Genomic DNA, 14,708 nt, shown 5'->3' on the forward strand with positions numbered 1-14,708 from the left:
TGGTGGCCCAGTGTTCACAGGTTCAGATGCCAGATGCAGACCTACACCACTCATCAGCCATGCTGTGATGGCAACCCACATACAAATAGAGGAAGATTGGCAACAGATGTTAGATCAGGGTGAATATTACTCAGCAAAAAAAAAAAAAATCCTTATGCCCACTTTCAATTTAAATGTTATCTGCCATTTAATCTGAAGGAGCATATTTGCCAACTGCCTTTCCTAATCTAACAACTATCTGCCAAAAAAGGAAATTTACAGACATTAGTGTCAAAGACAAAAACACCAAAGGAAACCTAATAATTCTTCTACTTTACTGCAGGGTGTCAGACGTTGTGGATTTTGCACAATTCCCAGAACACTAGCTGTTACCACACTCTTTATCTCTCCCTGATGCTCAGCATCCCAAAAGTGACGACTCTTGACTTTTTTCTATGAATACCTCCTTGTCTTCTATAGATATTTTAAACATTTAGCCAATTTGATGGACTGCTTACTTTTTAAGAGGAAATTGCATCGTCTGCTCTCTCTCTCTTTCTTGAGGCTGCTTTAAATTTGGAAAAATATAGGTATACTATTTTATTGTCAAAATACAAATATTAAATATAAGCTTGTTTGTCAACTAAAACCACAAAAATTATGGTCGTCATTTCCACTACTTTTTTATCCCCATACCTACTCTTAAAAGACAAAACAAAACCTAAGTAGGCCACTGTCCTGTGTGGCATGGATTAAAGCAGCATATCCATGAAACCTCACAGCTTGGCTAAAGGTACAGAAAAACTCCTTCTCAGCACTGGCCATGAGAGACAGGATACCCTCCTTAGAGATTAATGGTGTCACTGAAATAAACATTACCTCAAATAATAACAGTAATTACATCAACACTAGCTATTATTTATTAACAAGAGCTAAAGTTTATTGGGTGCTTACCAAGTGCCAGGTACTGCACTAAGCACTATATACATATTATGTCATTTAGCTTCTCACTAACGCGTAAGGGAGATACTATTATTAGCCTTATTTTACTGATGAAGAAACTGAGACTTGAAGTTAAATAACTCGCCTAAGACCATGCATCTGCTAAGCGGCCAAAATGGGATTCAAAGCTGGAGAGTCTGTCTCCAGAGCCCACCCCTTACCTGTTATGCTCTACAGCCTCTCCGATGGCAAACATGCACACAGCGCTTTCTGACTTGTAAAGTCTTGTATACACTCATCAAGTATTTCACCTCTACCCTGTCAGCGCTCACATAACCTGTCTGCCTGCCAAGAGGTAACCCAGCCTTTTGAGCACTTCTAGGGACACAGAAACGACAGTGGCGCACTGCAGAGCTCCTGGAATCTGGAGTCTGACACACCTGGACTCCTATCCCTGCACCAGGATTTATTGACTGTGTGACCTTGGACAAATGACTTAACCTCTCTGAGCTTCATTTTCCTCACCTGCACAATAGGTTTCATAGTCCAGCCTTGCTTTTACCCACAGTGTCACTTCTCCTAAGATGATGTATGTGAAGGCGCTTTGTTAACTGCAAAGTGATGGAAACGAGATTGTTAACATGAGGTCCACAAATGGGCTGTGAGAGGTTTGTTGAACCTCTTGATATTATCTGCAAGCTTTGCTTGTATGTGTGCATATACAGGGTTTTTTTCTGAGAAGACTGACCATAGTTTTCATCAGATTGCCCCAAACAAGGTTAAAAATCGCTACAGTATATAAATATTCATTTTGTCTTTAGGTGATTAGAGAAGAGAAGAGTTCCCTTTATTGGAGACCACTGTGTCTGCCTATAGTTTCTTTCTGTATCTATTGGGCGTCATTTTATGCAGGCCACCATAGAAAACAAGCACACTCCCACTTCCACATGCCGGCCTTCCCAAGATTTAACAGTTCTCTCTCCTTGTCTCTCCCTCCAAGCCTTAGCCTCTCCTTCACTCTTTCATTCATTCAACACGTATTAAATGTCAAATGGAAGCACAAGTACTGTGCTGCGTGGTAGGGGTGTCGCAGGGACAGCACTCCCTACTTCATGAAACCGGAGTCTAGCGGATAAGACAGAAACTTTGGTCCTGAGAGTGACAAGAGAGTGCTAGGGGTAGATGAAGTGTGGAGTACTACGGGAGCACAGATGATTCCTGTATCTTTTCCAGATAGAGAACGGTGGAGTCCTTCTCCAGCCTAGTCGCTTTTCTCCCAATGCACTTAGTTTGTCTAGATGTTCCTTTTAAAATGGACCAGAAATAATACATAGGTGTATTACGATGAGCACAGCAAGCAACATCTCCATCATTACAGACTCTAAACTTCAATTAATACAACCTAACGTCAAATCATGATATTTCCTCACTTCTGAGTCCTGAGGTCCGTTACTTTTATAATTTTAAGATATCTGAAAGTGAGAAGTAACTACATACATTTAATGTGAAGCACTTTATCTTTTCCAACAGAGATCATTTTGGATCAATGATGCAAGCTGTAAGCAATGGGCGGCATCTTTAAATGGTGGAAATATAGTAAATTCTTGGCAACCGCATCTTGCACTCTTGACTATATATGATAAAGCATGAACCGTTTAAAATGCTGGACAAGGCCCTCAATGATCAGGCCTCTGCCCACGGCCCCAGTTTCAATTCTCTCCACATGCTGACTTGAGACCTATGCTCCAGGCCCTACAAATTGCTTTCAGGTTCCAAATGGGCAGGTAGTTTTACATACATAACAGCTATCTATTAGCATATCTTCCCCAGCCAAACTGTGAGCATCTCCCGGGCACAACCAGGCCTGATTCAGCTCCTTATCTTCAGCACCTAGCACAGTCCCCCCAACATAGGTGTGGTCAAGTTTTAAGGAACATATTAACTCATGGGCTTACTGTGGACTAAAACCCTGACCCCTTTTCACATGGGTTGCTAAGCCCATCTCTTCCATCTTGTACTAGTGCAATTGGTTTCAAAATCTAGCTAAGATCCCACCCTGTCTACAATGCCTTCCCTAATTATCCCAGCCAGGAAGGACCTCTCCCTTCTTTGAGTTCACTGCCGATACTTTCCGTGAGATTTCAACAATAGTTCATCAGCAGACAGAAGTCAGTTTCACTAGAATAGTGCTGCTCGGCTATTCTGTGAACAGGGCACACTGACAAATACTACATTTTAGACAGTACACTTAAAGAGATTAAAAGATTCTAAATAGCCCAAAGCATGTGAATGATAATGGCCTCACAATCACTATTTCTCTGTGTTTAGAACACATCCACAGTTATTGCACACCCACGTGGCTCTTTGTGTGGAACTGATAGCTTATGTTCTAATACTCTCTAAGCCAAATTCTTATATTTCCCAGGCATCACACCATCTTTCCTTGGTGCTGGTATGAAATTATGTTCTGCCTCTTACTTGTACACATGACCAATGGTACTCACAACTCCTCATTTATCCAGCTTATGCCTCATCTGGCAGACCTCTCCCAACAGTATGGAACCTCAGCTGTGGCAAAAAAGAAATCACATGTTGATCAAAACATGGTCATGGAACCGCAGTATTCTAGGGTGCCAAAGCGCTCTGGTTGAGATTCACTGTGACATAGAGCATAGTTAGCTCACCAAATTCACAGACTGTTTGAAGAGGGTGAATGCCACTGACTTCAATAGGCAGCAACAACATATTAATTACTTTACTCTATAAAGTCTCCTACTCTCCTAGAAGGTAGGCATTCTTTTTCTTTTTTTTGAGGAAGATTAGCCCTGAGCTAACTACTGCCAATCCTCCTCTTTTTGCTGAGGAAGACTGGCCCTGAGCTAACATCTGTGCCCATCTTCCTCCACTTTATATGTGGGACGCCTACCACAGCATGGCTTGCCAAGCAGTGCCATGTCCGTACCCAGGATCCGAAGTGGAGAACCCTGGGCCACTGAAGCAGAACGCAACTTAACCACTGCGCCACCAGGCCGGCCCCAAAGGTAGGCATTCTTATCCCCATTTTAAAGATGAAAAAACTGAGAAGTGAACTATTTTATCCAAAGTCACACAACTGTAAGTGCGAGCATTGGCATTCAAATCCAGATCTGACTGACTCCCAAGTCTACACTCCTGATTATGTTAAAGAAGCAATGTGCTAGACTTTGGGGCATCCGTCCACAGTTCAGGAAAGTTTGGAGAGCAGTGTGCCTCTCGCACCAGGAAATCAGCCTACTCGGTCAGTCTGCAGCTGAAACAGTGGTCTCCAAACTTCTGTAATCTCTACCCTTATCAGTGATAAAAGCTGAGCATGCACTCTTAATGTGGGCATATTGCGTTATACATATTAAATTATATGCTTGGACTACTAGCAAGTCACATATCAACTATTACTAAAGATCCTTTTATTTCTTCTTAAGATCAAAATAAATACAAATTTTAGTATTTCCTTTCTACTTCCTGGATGGATCATCTCACATACACACCCTTAGGGGTGAAAGTACTCTACTCTGGAGACCACTGTTCTGGAGAAAGCAAGTCCTGGCTCTAGCCACATTTTAAGCAATTTGATTAAAGAACCACCATTGATGACTTCTTGGCACAAGGCTCCTTGCTAGCCTCCACAGATGGTGCATAGAGAAACCAAACACTCTCCCTGTTGTCAACTTATTCACGATCTAATAAGGAGTCAGTCACCTATCTGGATCACTCCCATCCAAAGCAGATTGGGCTGAGTATTATAACAGACACAGGTTAAACACAAAAGCCCTTGAAAAACTGGTCCCTAAATAGTTTGAAAAAGAAACTATGTCAATCTCAGTTACAAGATTTTTTTAAAAAATGATCTGGATGGAGATAGGTCAGATGTTAAAGTAATCATTTATCCAAAATTTGAAATATACCAATTTGGGGTACACACTGCATGGACTGTGTGTAGATGGGTGTGCACATGTGTGTATAAAACATATATAAGATATGCACCAAGTTTGAGGAACCCTGTTCACAAGTGATAGAATGCATGAACAAGAGAACTTAACTTTAGAAAAGGGTTGCTAGCATTAATATGATTTTCCTCCTCTGGAGCTTTTGATCATGAAGTTAGGTCGTTTATTTGAGATGTGGCTTTTATCTTTCTCATGTCCCCGGTAACTAAAACTCCTTTTCAAAATTATGATTGGGCAATTACTGATGTATTTTAAGTAAATTAAACATACTATGTCCCACTTACCACTTCATCATGGAGATAATTTATGTCCTTGGAAATTTAGTAGATTTAAGAGAAAAAAAAAACATTTTTCCAAATAAATAGTTTTCTCTGCTCTGGCTTAAAAATAAACTCCAATATGATTTATGAAATGTTCTTATTTCTGCAAGGTATTGTGATTTCTGAAATAATGAACTGTAGTACTTGAAAATCACATTTAATTTACTCTGAGGGAAGCAAGCTAATGCTGTGCAAGGTTGCTGGGGAAACAGAAAAGCTTCTTTAGGTCAGTGTTGTAGCAGAGAAGTAAGCTGATATTTCACAATTTATTCATGGTCATAGCTCTAAACTCTTTCATGATTTTTAGAAACATATTCCTGATTTTACATTAAATATTCACATACCCCTTTAATCTGGTCTTATTTTTGGTAGCTGATGGAGATTTATAAAGTAAAAAAAATTTTTGAGAATTTAAGCTGCTCTTTATCACAATCCCTGTACATTTTAAGTTATTTTCCTAAAGCCCAATTCAATAAAAAATCACATCCGGTTTCAGCACCAGAGAAGCTCATTTTGGGCAATGGAAGCCGGTTTATCATTAAACTTTTAGATGAAATAAAATAAGGGCCCTAGGCTTACAATGACTCTAATTATTCAGATAATTCACAAAAGCCCTGATTTATGCTAAATACTTAGCTTTAATTAGCCAGTGGCTACATAAAGGAAGAGGGGGTCTTAAGATGAGTGTTGGAAAGAGGACATATGTGGCAGGAGCTATTAGTTGCTTTCCCAACACCCATTTCCCTCCCCCTTTCTCCTCTTCAGGCAGAGCTACCTCTCACTATAGAAGTTGGATATGCGAGATACCCACATTCTAATCCTCTCTTGCAGCTAAGAAGTGAATATGTGACTCTCACTTATCTGGCCAGTGGAAGCTGAGGGAAGTTGGCTAGGGAAGGTTTTCCTCCATAATTAAAAGAAAAAATAAGAAGAAATACCCCCTCTTCCTTGTCATTAGACATGCTTTTTTCTGCATGTGACATCTGGAGCTGCTGCAGCCATCTTGCAGCCAAGAGGGGAGACACCATCATGCTGAGGATGACAGAGTAGAAAGATGGAAAAGACTCATAGCTCTGATGACACTACTGAGTCACTGAGTTAAGTAATCCTAGAACCAACCTACCTCTGGAGGTAAGATAATAAAATGTCCTTGTTGTTTCAGCCACTTTTAGTATTGGGTATTCTGTTAATTTCAGCCAAAAGGATCATAACTGTTAAAAATATGATTGATTTTTCCTGTATATTCTCCAAAGTCACCAAATTGATTTTTTTTCATGAACTAGGACTGTAAATCACAAGGTCATAGCTAGGAAATCTTTTCGAATTTATGGATTTTAAAGTTAGTGGGAGAATCATCTGTGGGATTTGTGTTCCCAAACTATACATCCTCCCACCTCCACACAGGTAGATAATAGCTGCTGTAGTGAGACACGCCACTGATGAGATCATACCACCCCCAGAGTGTCTTAGGGAAGAGACAGGGACAGAAAGAGAGAGACTGAGAGACTGAGAATGAACCATGGCCATCCCATCTACTCCTATGCCCTCATTTTACAGATGAAAACACTAAAGCCCAAGTGAGTTTTACAAGGCCACCCAAAGCAGTCCCTAAGAAGGGACAAAGTGCTAAGGGAATTTTAGAGGAGAGAAAGAGTACATCATCCCTAAAAGATGGACAAAACCAACTGACCTGACAGGCACGGGACCCGTTATTTAATGATCAGCTGGGAACATCTATACACAGGCAGCAGAAAGCCCCCGATGGATCCTTTTTTTTTGAGGCAGATTAGCCCTGAGCTATCTACTGCCAACTCTCCTCTTTTTGCTGAGGAAGACTGGCCCTGAGCTAACATGCATGCCCATCTTCCTCTACTTTATATGTGGGACGCCTACCACAGCATGGCGTGCCAAATGGTGCCATGTCCACACCTGGGATCCGAACCGGCGAACCCCAGGCTGCCGAGAAGTGGAACATGCGAACTTAATTGCTGTGCCACCAGGCTGGCCCCACGATGGATCCTTTTGTCTGTTTATCAAACTCAAACTCCCCTGCCTGCCATCCAAGGCCCTCTGCAGCCTGGCTCCTCTCTGAAAGACTTGCTGAATTTCTCCCTACTCCCTACCACTCTCTTGCTCTTTAGTGTTCAATGAATATGCCAGGTTCATCTGACTGGCCTCCTCCCCAACCTCAAATGCCCTCCATTTTTATCTATTGGCCTTCCAAATCCTATCTATTCTTCAAGGTATCACATAAACATCACTGCATGTGTCTGTCATTTGATGGTGACAGCAAGAAATTATTCCTGTTATCTCTGTCTTTTATACATGTTCAACGTGATACCTTGCTCAAAACTTAATTTTAAGTTAAATTTAAAACTAAAAATAAGACAGAAAGGATAACAAGTAAAACAATCCAATGAACTTGTTATCAATCTACCTAAAAATACAGCATAAAACACTTTATGTCTCTCTGATTTTAAAGGCATCAAAAAAGAGTCAATGTAAACTATATTTTGCTTGGTTATATCGTATTTCAGTCAAAACTTGACGCCAAATTATAGAGGGAAACAAAGTGGAAAAGGCAGGGCAGCAATTAAATTGCAGTTTATAACAGTGCATAATAGCAGAGCTGCAAGCTCTGAGAGATCACTGCCCCCACCGCCTCATCTTACACGTGGGGAAACAGAAGTCAAGGCAGGAAATGCGGTAACTCTCCATGCAGTGACCTTTACTTTCTGTCCCCAAAGGTGGGATTTAGGACATCCATAATAGCAGCTACCTACAAATCTTAGAACTTGTCACTGCTCCGACTATCTAGACTCATACTGCCTTGGTCAAATGCACTGCATCCAGGAGCCTTGATCTTCTTCCTCACCTGTTTTTGCCAGAATGTTTTCCTATGATCACCTGTTCCTCATACTTTGAACAGTAATGGCACCAACATAAATATAAGACATCATGCTATTGTCACAGCAAATAAGACATCAAATAAAAAACAGCTAATGACAGTAGATAGACAAAGCATCTCAGGTCCCTAAGTGATATAAAACTCCAAGCATTATGGAAGATAACACAAAGTGGCACTATGCTGCTTTTAGTCTTGGGTTGGATAAATTTAAATTCTACAAATAAAAGCAGTATCGCTTTGCAGAAAATTTGCTGTACTAAGGGTCAAGAAACTGGTTCTGTTCTGGATTCTGGTTCCAGCTCTACTTCTGGCTTGTTTGTGACTCTTTTGTTTGTAACACTTCTCCTTTTCTAAAAGGAAAGGTTTGGTCTAGACTGATGTTTTTCACACTAAGCTCTGCAGACATATTAGAGGAGATGGTTTGTCCCTTGCTATTAGAATAGTCTAATTTTGTTTTTTTATCTCTATGATAATTTATTTAAACGTCTCCAAAAGTGTATTCTTATAATCAAGTACTGTCATGCTATTTTTCTGCCCATTTATGTGTCTGTGTTAACAGTTGAATGGAAACCAAGTAGAGTGTTCTTGTAATTGTTAAAAGCTAGACAAAAAACCCCACAAAGGTGAACATGTTAGACAAAAAAAGTGTGTTCCTGTCCAACAAAGGCCCTATATAAGATGCAGGTGTCCTTCTTTGACCAGAAGAAAGGAGTGGGAGAAGGGAATCATCACACGTGTTCTATGTATAAGGAGTTTATACCTAGTTTTATGTGTATTGCTTAAAATATATATTTATATATGTAAATATATTACGTGTTACATTACACATTTCACTTACATTATTACATTCTCATTTTAATAGCATTCTGAAAATAATTTAAGTCAACACATGGAATCAGTAAGAATTTTTCCCCTTTTAAAAGTGCTCTCTACATTACTCAATTGAAAAAAACAGGCTTAGATGATCTCTCAGCCCTTTGTGGCTGTGACATTCTCTGCATCTATCAGAACTGACTCAGAGATCCTATTTACAAAGCCCAAGTGAGCTGAATTGGAGAATTAAACAATATCCGATGAATATTTCCCCTTTTTTAGTATATCATCCAAAAATGCAGGCTAGAAGAACGGCTTTCCTAAATTTTCCATTTAGAGACAATACCCAAAAATGAAAACAAAATTGAGGAAAATAACAGTGTTATGGAGGAGCCAGTTTCTTGGGGTTGGTAGAAATTTCTTTAGCAGTCATCTTGGTGACACTTTTCTTGAAGGACAAATGCGTGACACACTGTAGCTGGCACAAAAAGCACTAAAGGGGCTGAGAAGGAAGCAAGATGTTTCCTTTCCCCATTTCAAAATCTGCAATGCTATCTCACAAAGTTTTTTTTTAATTTAAATGGAAAACTCAATGTTAGAAATCATGGAAGAAATATTATTGTTTGTGAATTACTCAGCCATTCATGTGGGTAAGAGTGTGTCTCGCCCTTTTCCTCCTCGTTCGTCACACAGAGACCCCCAGTCTGGCTACATCCTTGACGAGTAATATTTTTTCTAATGTTCTTATAAGTGATTGCTTGCAGCATCTTATAGTCTTATCTCAGCTTGTGCAGCTTCTCATTAATATTCTGTACATATGGAAGAGTTTTCTATATCATTGTCCATTAACAAGGAGAATAATCACTCATTCAGTTATCAAGCAGTCAGCAAAGACCTGGCCTTGCGCCCTCAGTGCAAAGAATCATGGGATATCAAGAAGGTTAAATGTGGTTGACATTATGATAGTTACATTTTTTTTATAATTAGAGTTCTATAACCAAGTTGATCAAAGATAAGCAAAGAAGTATTAAAGTCTTTTAGGACTTAGAGACTATATTAGTGACTCTTTACCTCTTAGTAGAATGACAAAAACCATATTTCAGCTGATACATACCAATGAGCATTCTTTTATGGCAAACAAGAAAAGGCTCTAAGTTTACATATAAATGATATACTATAACAAAATAACTTTTAAAGAGAAGTGAGTTAAGTGATACTAAGAAAATTCAGAACTGAATTGGGACTAGGCATAAGGAGAGAGACATAAAACAGCTAATTAACTGAACCACTATCAGAGGCCAAAGGTCCGGAATGACTCAACTCAAAACAAAAGACTCCCTACTGCATCTTTGTGGTCAATCATTTAGCAATTCAGGCCCTTTTCATGTCTACAATCACAGAATCTCCGTCTAGACACCTCGGGAATAAAAACATTATATGTACATCAGTGTCAGCAATACCAGAGGGGGAAAAAAGGCAACCACACTTTTAGGCATGTATGCCTCTAAATAGGTGGTGTGAACTATTCCAGATACAGCTAAAAGTCAGATTTCTGAGCAGGATGGTAGCCATGCCATCCCTAAGGGACTACTGAGCCCATATACACGAGGTGCTAAAGATCTGAGGAAAAGAGTGGTCATGGGAAATGGATAGGAAGGGACAAATCCAAGAGTTACAGCAAAAGAAAAAAAATGATGGAATCTGGAGACTGGTCATGGGGATGAAGAGAGATGGTGTTCCAGAATGGGGGACTCTGAGCTTATGGGTGAAAGACGTGGGTTCTCTTTTCTCTCTCACTTCCTACTTGTGTTCTCTTGAGCAATTCTTTTAATATGTCAGCAAACTGTTTCCTCATATATAAAATTGGGATAACTATACCGATTCTGGAGTAGGAATCAGATGAGCTTATGTAAATAAAAATACTTTTCAAAGTTCATAGTGTTAAACAGTGTAAGGGTGAATGTTGGTGATGCCCACAGAATTTAGGAAAAGTTGATAAAAGGAACAGGTTTAGATATGGAAGAAATGATGAGTTTGAACATGTTGGTGGGCAAAGGGTTCTCCATCACCTATACTCCTATTCGGAATTGAAGTTCGATTCTTCACATGAAAGTTATAATCTGGAGTAGAGTTTTCCATGTAGTGAAGCTCTCTTTTAGTGTCTTTGAAACTGAAAAAAGTTGGTAATTGCTAGAGGAGGGGAGACAGTGACTGACTGTATCACCAGATGTCCCTGAAACCATATCATGTGCACAAGGCCTTGAGGCTGCACCCAGGCAAGGCTGGAGTTCCTATCTCACAACCATCTTATTTCTCAGTTTTTGGAAGTTTCCTCTGGGACCCTTCAGTGTTACCAAAGTAGAGCACAGTATGGTATCTCAGGCACAGCTTACCCAGCAGTAATAACATAGGAAGAGAAATGCAGGGCTGGGAAATTCCTGAGGCCCAGGCCAGAGTACATTTCAGTAAATGGCAAATCTCCACAAAACCTGTCATATGGCAAGGGTATGCAGCAGGAACATTCCATATCAGTCCCCCAAAGCAACTAGGCTTCAGACCATTTCTTCTTTATCAAGGGGCCTCAGACTGGCCTGTCCTCTTTCACAGGGATTTATCAACATCTCATGCCCATTACAATCACATGGTACCTTCTGTAAAATGAAGCTCATGTATCAGAAAGTCCTGTGAGCCAATGTGCCTACAGCAGTTACACTCTAGATGCAGAAATATGGGTGGGCACACCATATAGGCATCACGTGCAGAGCATTTGAACACACACACACACACACACACACACACACACACATACATACGACATTGCACTTCAGTTATATGGTTTTGCTTCCCAAAACAACCCTGTGAAGAAGGCAAGGCAAGTATTACCATCCCATCTAAAAGGTGAAAAAATAAAAAGAACACTAAGCTCTTTCCTGAATCTCTGAGAAGGAAAATGATTTGCCCAAGGGACTCAGATAGTGGTTATTTAGGATCTGAACCCACAACCACAAGGCACAGTTGGAGAATTTGGTTTGTGCTCACAAATTCTCTTCAATGTTTGGAATACCCCTCACTCATCCACTCCCTGAAGGGAAACCCATTGGCCCCTATCAGAATATTTCTGGGAACTGTGGTCCAGAGGTGGAATATGAACCCTCAGCAATGTACTTTAGCAAGAAGCTCAAATTTCAACATTTTATGTCTCCAGATATTGTTAACTTCATGATGAGAGAAATGGTTACCAAATGTGACATCATACAGTTTAAAGAAGTTGTAAGCAATCATTTATTTTCTTTATAGATGTAAACGAAGAAGATAGTTTCCACTTTTTTGTTAAACTTACTCTGAACTAGACTTTCAAGAGTTGCCTCACTAGATATTGAGCCAAATATACACAATTTGGAATACAAAGATTTTCTCTGTGTAATAAATTATGAAAGAATAGTGATTCATTTTATGAATTAGAGTTGGATTTCCTCTCCATATCATACTCAAAGTAGCTGTCAAGGATCTCAAAATATGAACAAGACAACAATATTAGTTCCATAAATCTAGATGTTCTTTAAAAATATAATTTAAGATGAATTTTATGAAACTGGATAATTGAATAGACTGATCATGTAGTAAAAGCAAAAGCTTGTCACCTGTTTAGAGACACAGAGAGAGAAAGAGACAGAAAAACAGACATAGAAATAGAACTGCGAGCCCTGAAATAAACCAACACATATATGGTCAACCAATGTTTGACAAGGGAGCCCAGAACACTCCATGTGAAAACGACAGCCTCTTCAATAAATGGTTTTGGGAAAACTGGACATTCACATGCAAAAGAATGAAATTGGACCTCTATCTTAAACCACTTACAAAAATTAACTCAAAATGGGTTAAAGACTTTTAAAAGTAAGACTTGAAACCTTAAAACTTCTAGAAGAAAACATAGGCGAAAAGCTCCTTGACATTGGTCTTGCTGATGACTTTCTGGATGTGATACCAAAAGCACAAGCCACAAAAGCAAAAGAAACAAGTAAGACTACATCAAACTAAAAAGCTTCTAGATAGCAAAGGAAACAATCAACAAAACGAAAAGGCAACCTACTGAATGGAAGAAAACACTTGCAAATCATCTATCTGACAAGGGGTTAATATCCAAAATATATAAGGAACTCAATAGCAAAACAACAACAAAAAACCAAATAAACTGATTTTAAAAAGAGCAAAGAACCTTAATAGACATGTTTCTGAAGAAGATACACAAACGGCCAACATCACAAATCATCAGGGAAATGCAAATCAAAAACACAATATCACCTCATATGTGTTAGAACGGCTATTATCAAAAAAAAAAACCATAAGAGATAATAAGTGTTAGCAAGGATGTGGAGAAAAGGGAACCCTTGAGCACTGTTGATGGGAATGTAAATTGGCACAGCCACTATGGAAAACAGTATGGAGGTTTGTCAAAAAATTAAAAATAAAATTACCAGGGGCCGTCCTGGTGGCATAGTGGTTAAGTTCACGCACTCTGCTTCTGTGGCCAAGGGTTCACAGGCTCAGATCCTGGGTGCAGACCTACACACTGCTCATCAAGCCATGCTGTGGCAGCATCCCACATTCAAAAAATAGAGGAAGACTGGTACAGATGTTAGCTCAGCGACAATCTTCCTCAAGCTAAAACTGGAAGACTGGCAACAGACATTAGCTCAGGGACAATCTTCTTCTTCAAAATAAATAAATAAATCAATGAAATTACCATATGATCCAGCTATCCCACTTCTGTGTATATATCCAAAGGAAATGAAATGACTACCTCAAAGAGATATTTGCACTCCCATGTTCACTGCAGCATTATTTACAATAGCCAAGACATGGAAACAACCTAAGTATCCATTAACACTGTGATACTACTGAGAAAGGAACTGTGTTGTATGTATACAACACATATATATACACAATGGAATATTATTCAGCCATAAATAGAAGTAAATCCTGCCATTTGCAACAATAAGGATGGAACTTGAAGGCATTATGCTAAGTGAAACATGTCAGAGAAAAACAAATACTGTATATTCTCACTTATATGTGAAATCTAAAATAAGATCGAACTCATACAAATAGAGAGCAGACTGGTGGTTGCTAGGGGCATGGGGGGGATGGGTGAAGGTGGTCAAAGAGTACAAATTTCCACTTATTAGATGAATAAATTCTGAGGATCTAAGGTACAACATGGTGATTATAGTTAACAATACTGTATTGTATACTTGTAAGTTGTTAAGAGAGGAGATCTAAAAGCTCTCACCACAAAAAAAGGGTAACTATGTGAGGTGATGGAGGTGTTAACTAACCTACTGTAGTAATCATTTCACAATATATACATATATCAAATCGTCATGTACACCTTGTACTTACACAACTCCTAGCTTGGAAAGAGACTTACTCAATAATTTTAGGAAATCATGTCCTCGGGTCGTTTCTCTGAGCCTGATGTGTGTAAGAAGCAGAGCAGGATGATGAGGTAGGTCTAGGCAATTTCTTTTGGTTCCTTCTCTATTTTTTTTCTCTCAAAGAATACTACTATTGAAGGACACTAGAGTCCACTGAGTAGATGAAGTTTTGCTGTTGTTGTTACCTAAGACCCATTATAAATTTTAAAAATAACAGTAGAACTTATTTTCTTAACATAGCATACAGAAATCCAAATGATGTTACAAGTGTTGGTGAGGATGTGGAGCAACTGAAACTCTCATGCGTTGCATGTGGAAATGCAAA

Source organism: Equus quagga, chromosome 10 (genome assembly GCF_021613505.1).
Source record: "Equus quagga isolate Etosha38 chromosome 10, UCLA_HA_Equagga_1.0, whole genome shotgun sequence".
Taxonomy (NCBI): Eukaryota; Metazoa; Chordata; class Mammalia; order Perissodactyla; family Equidae; genus Equus; species Equus quagga.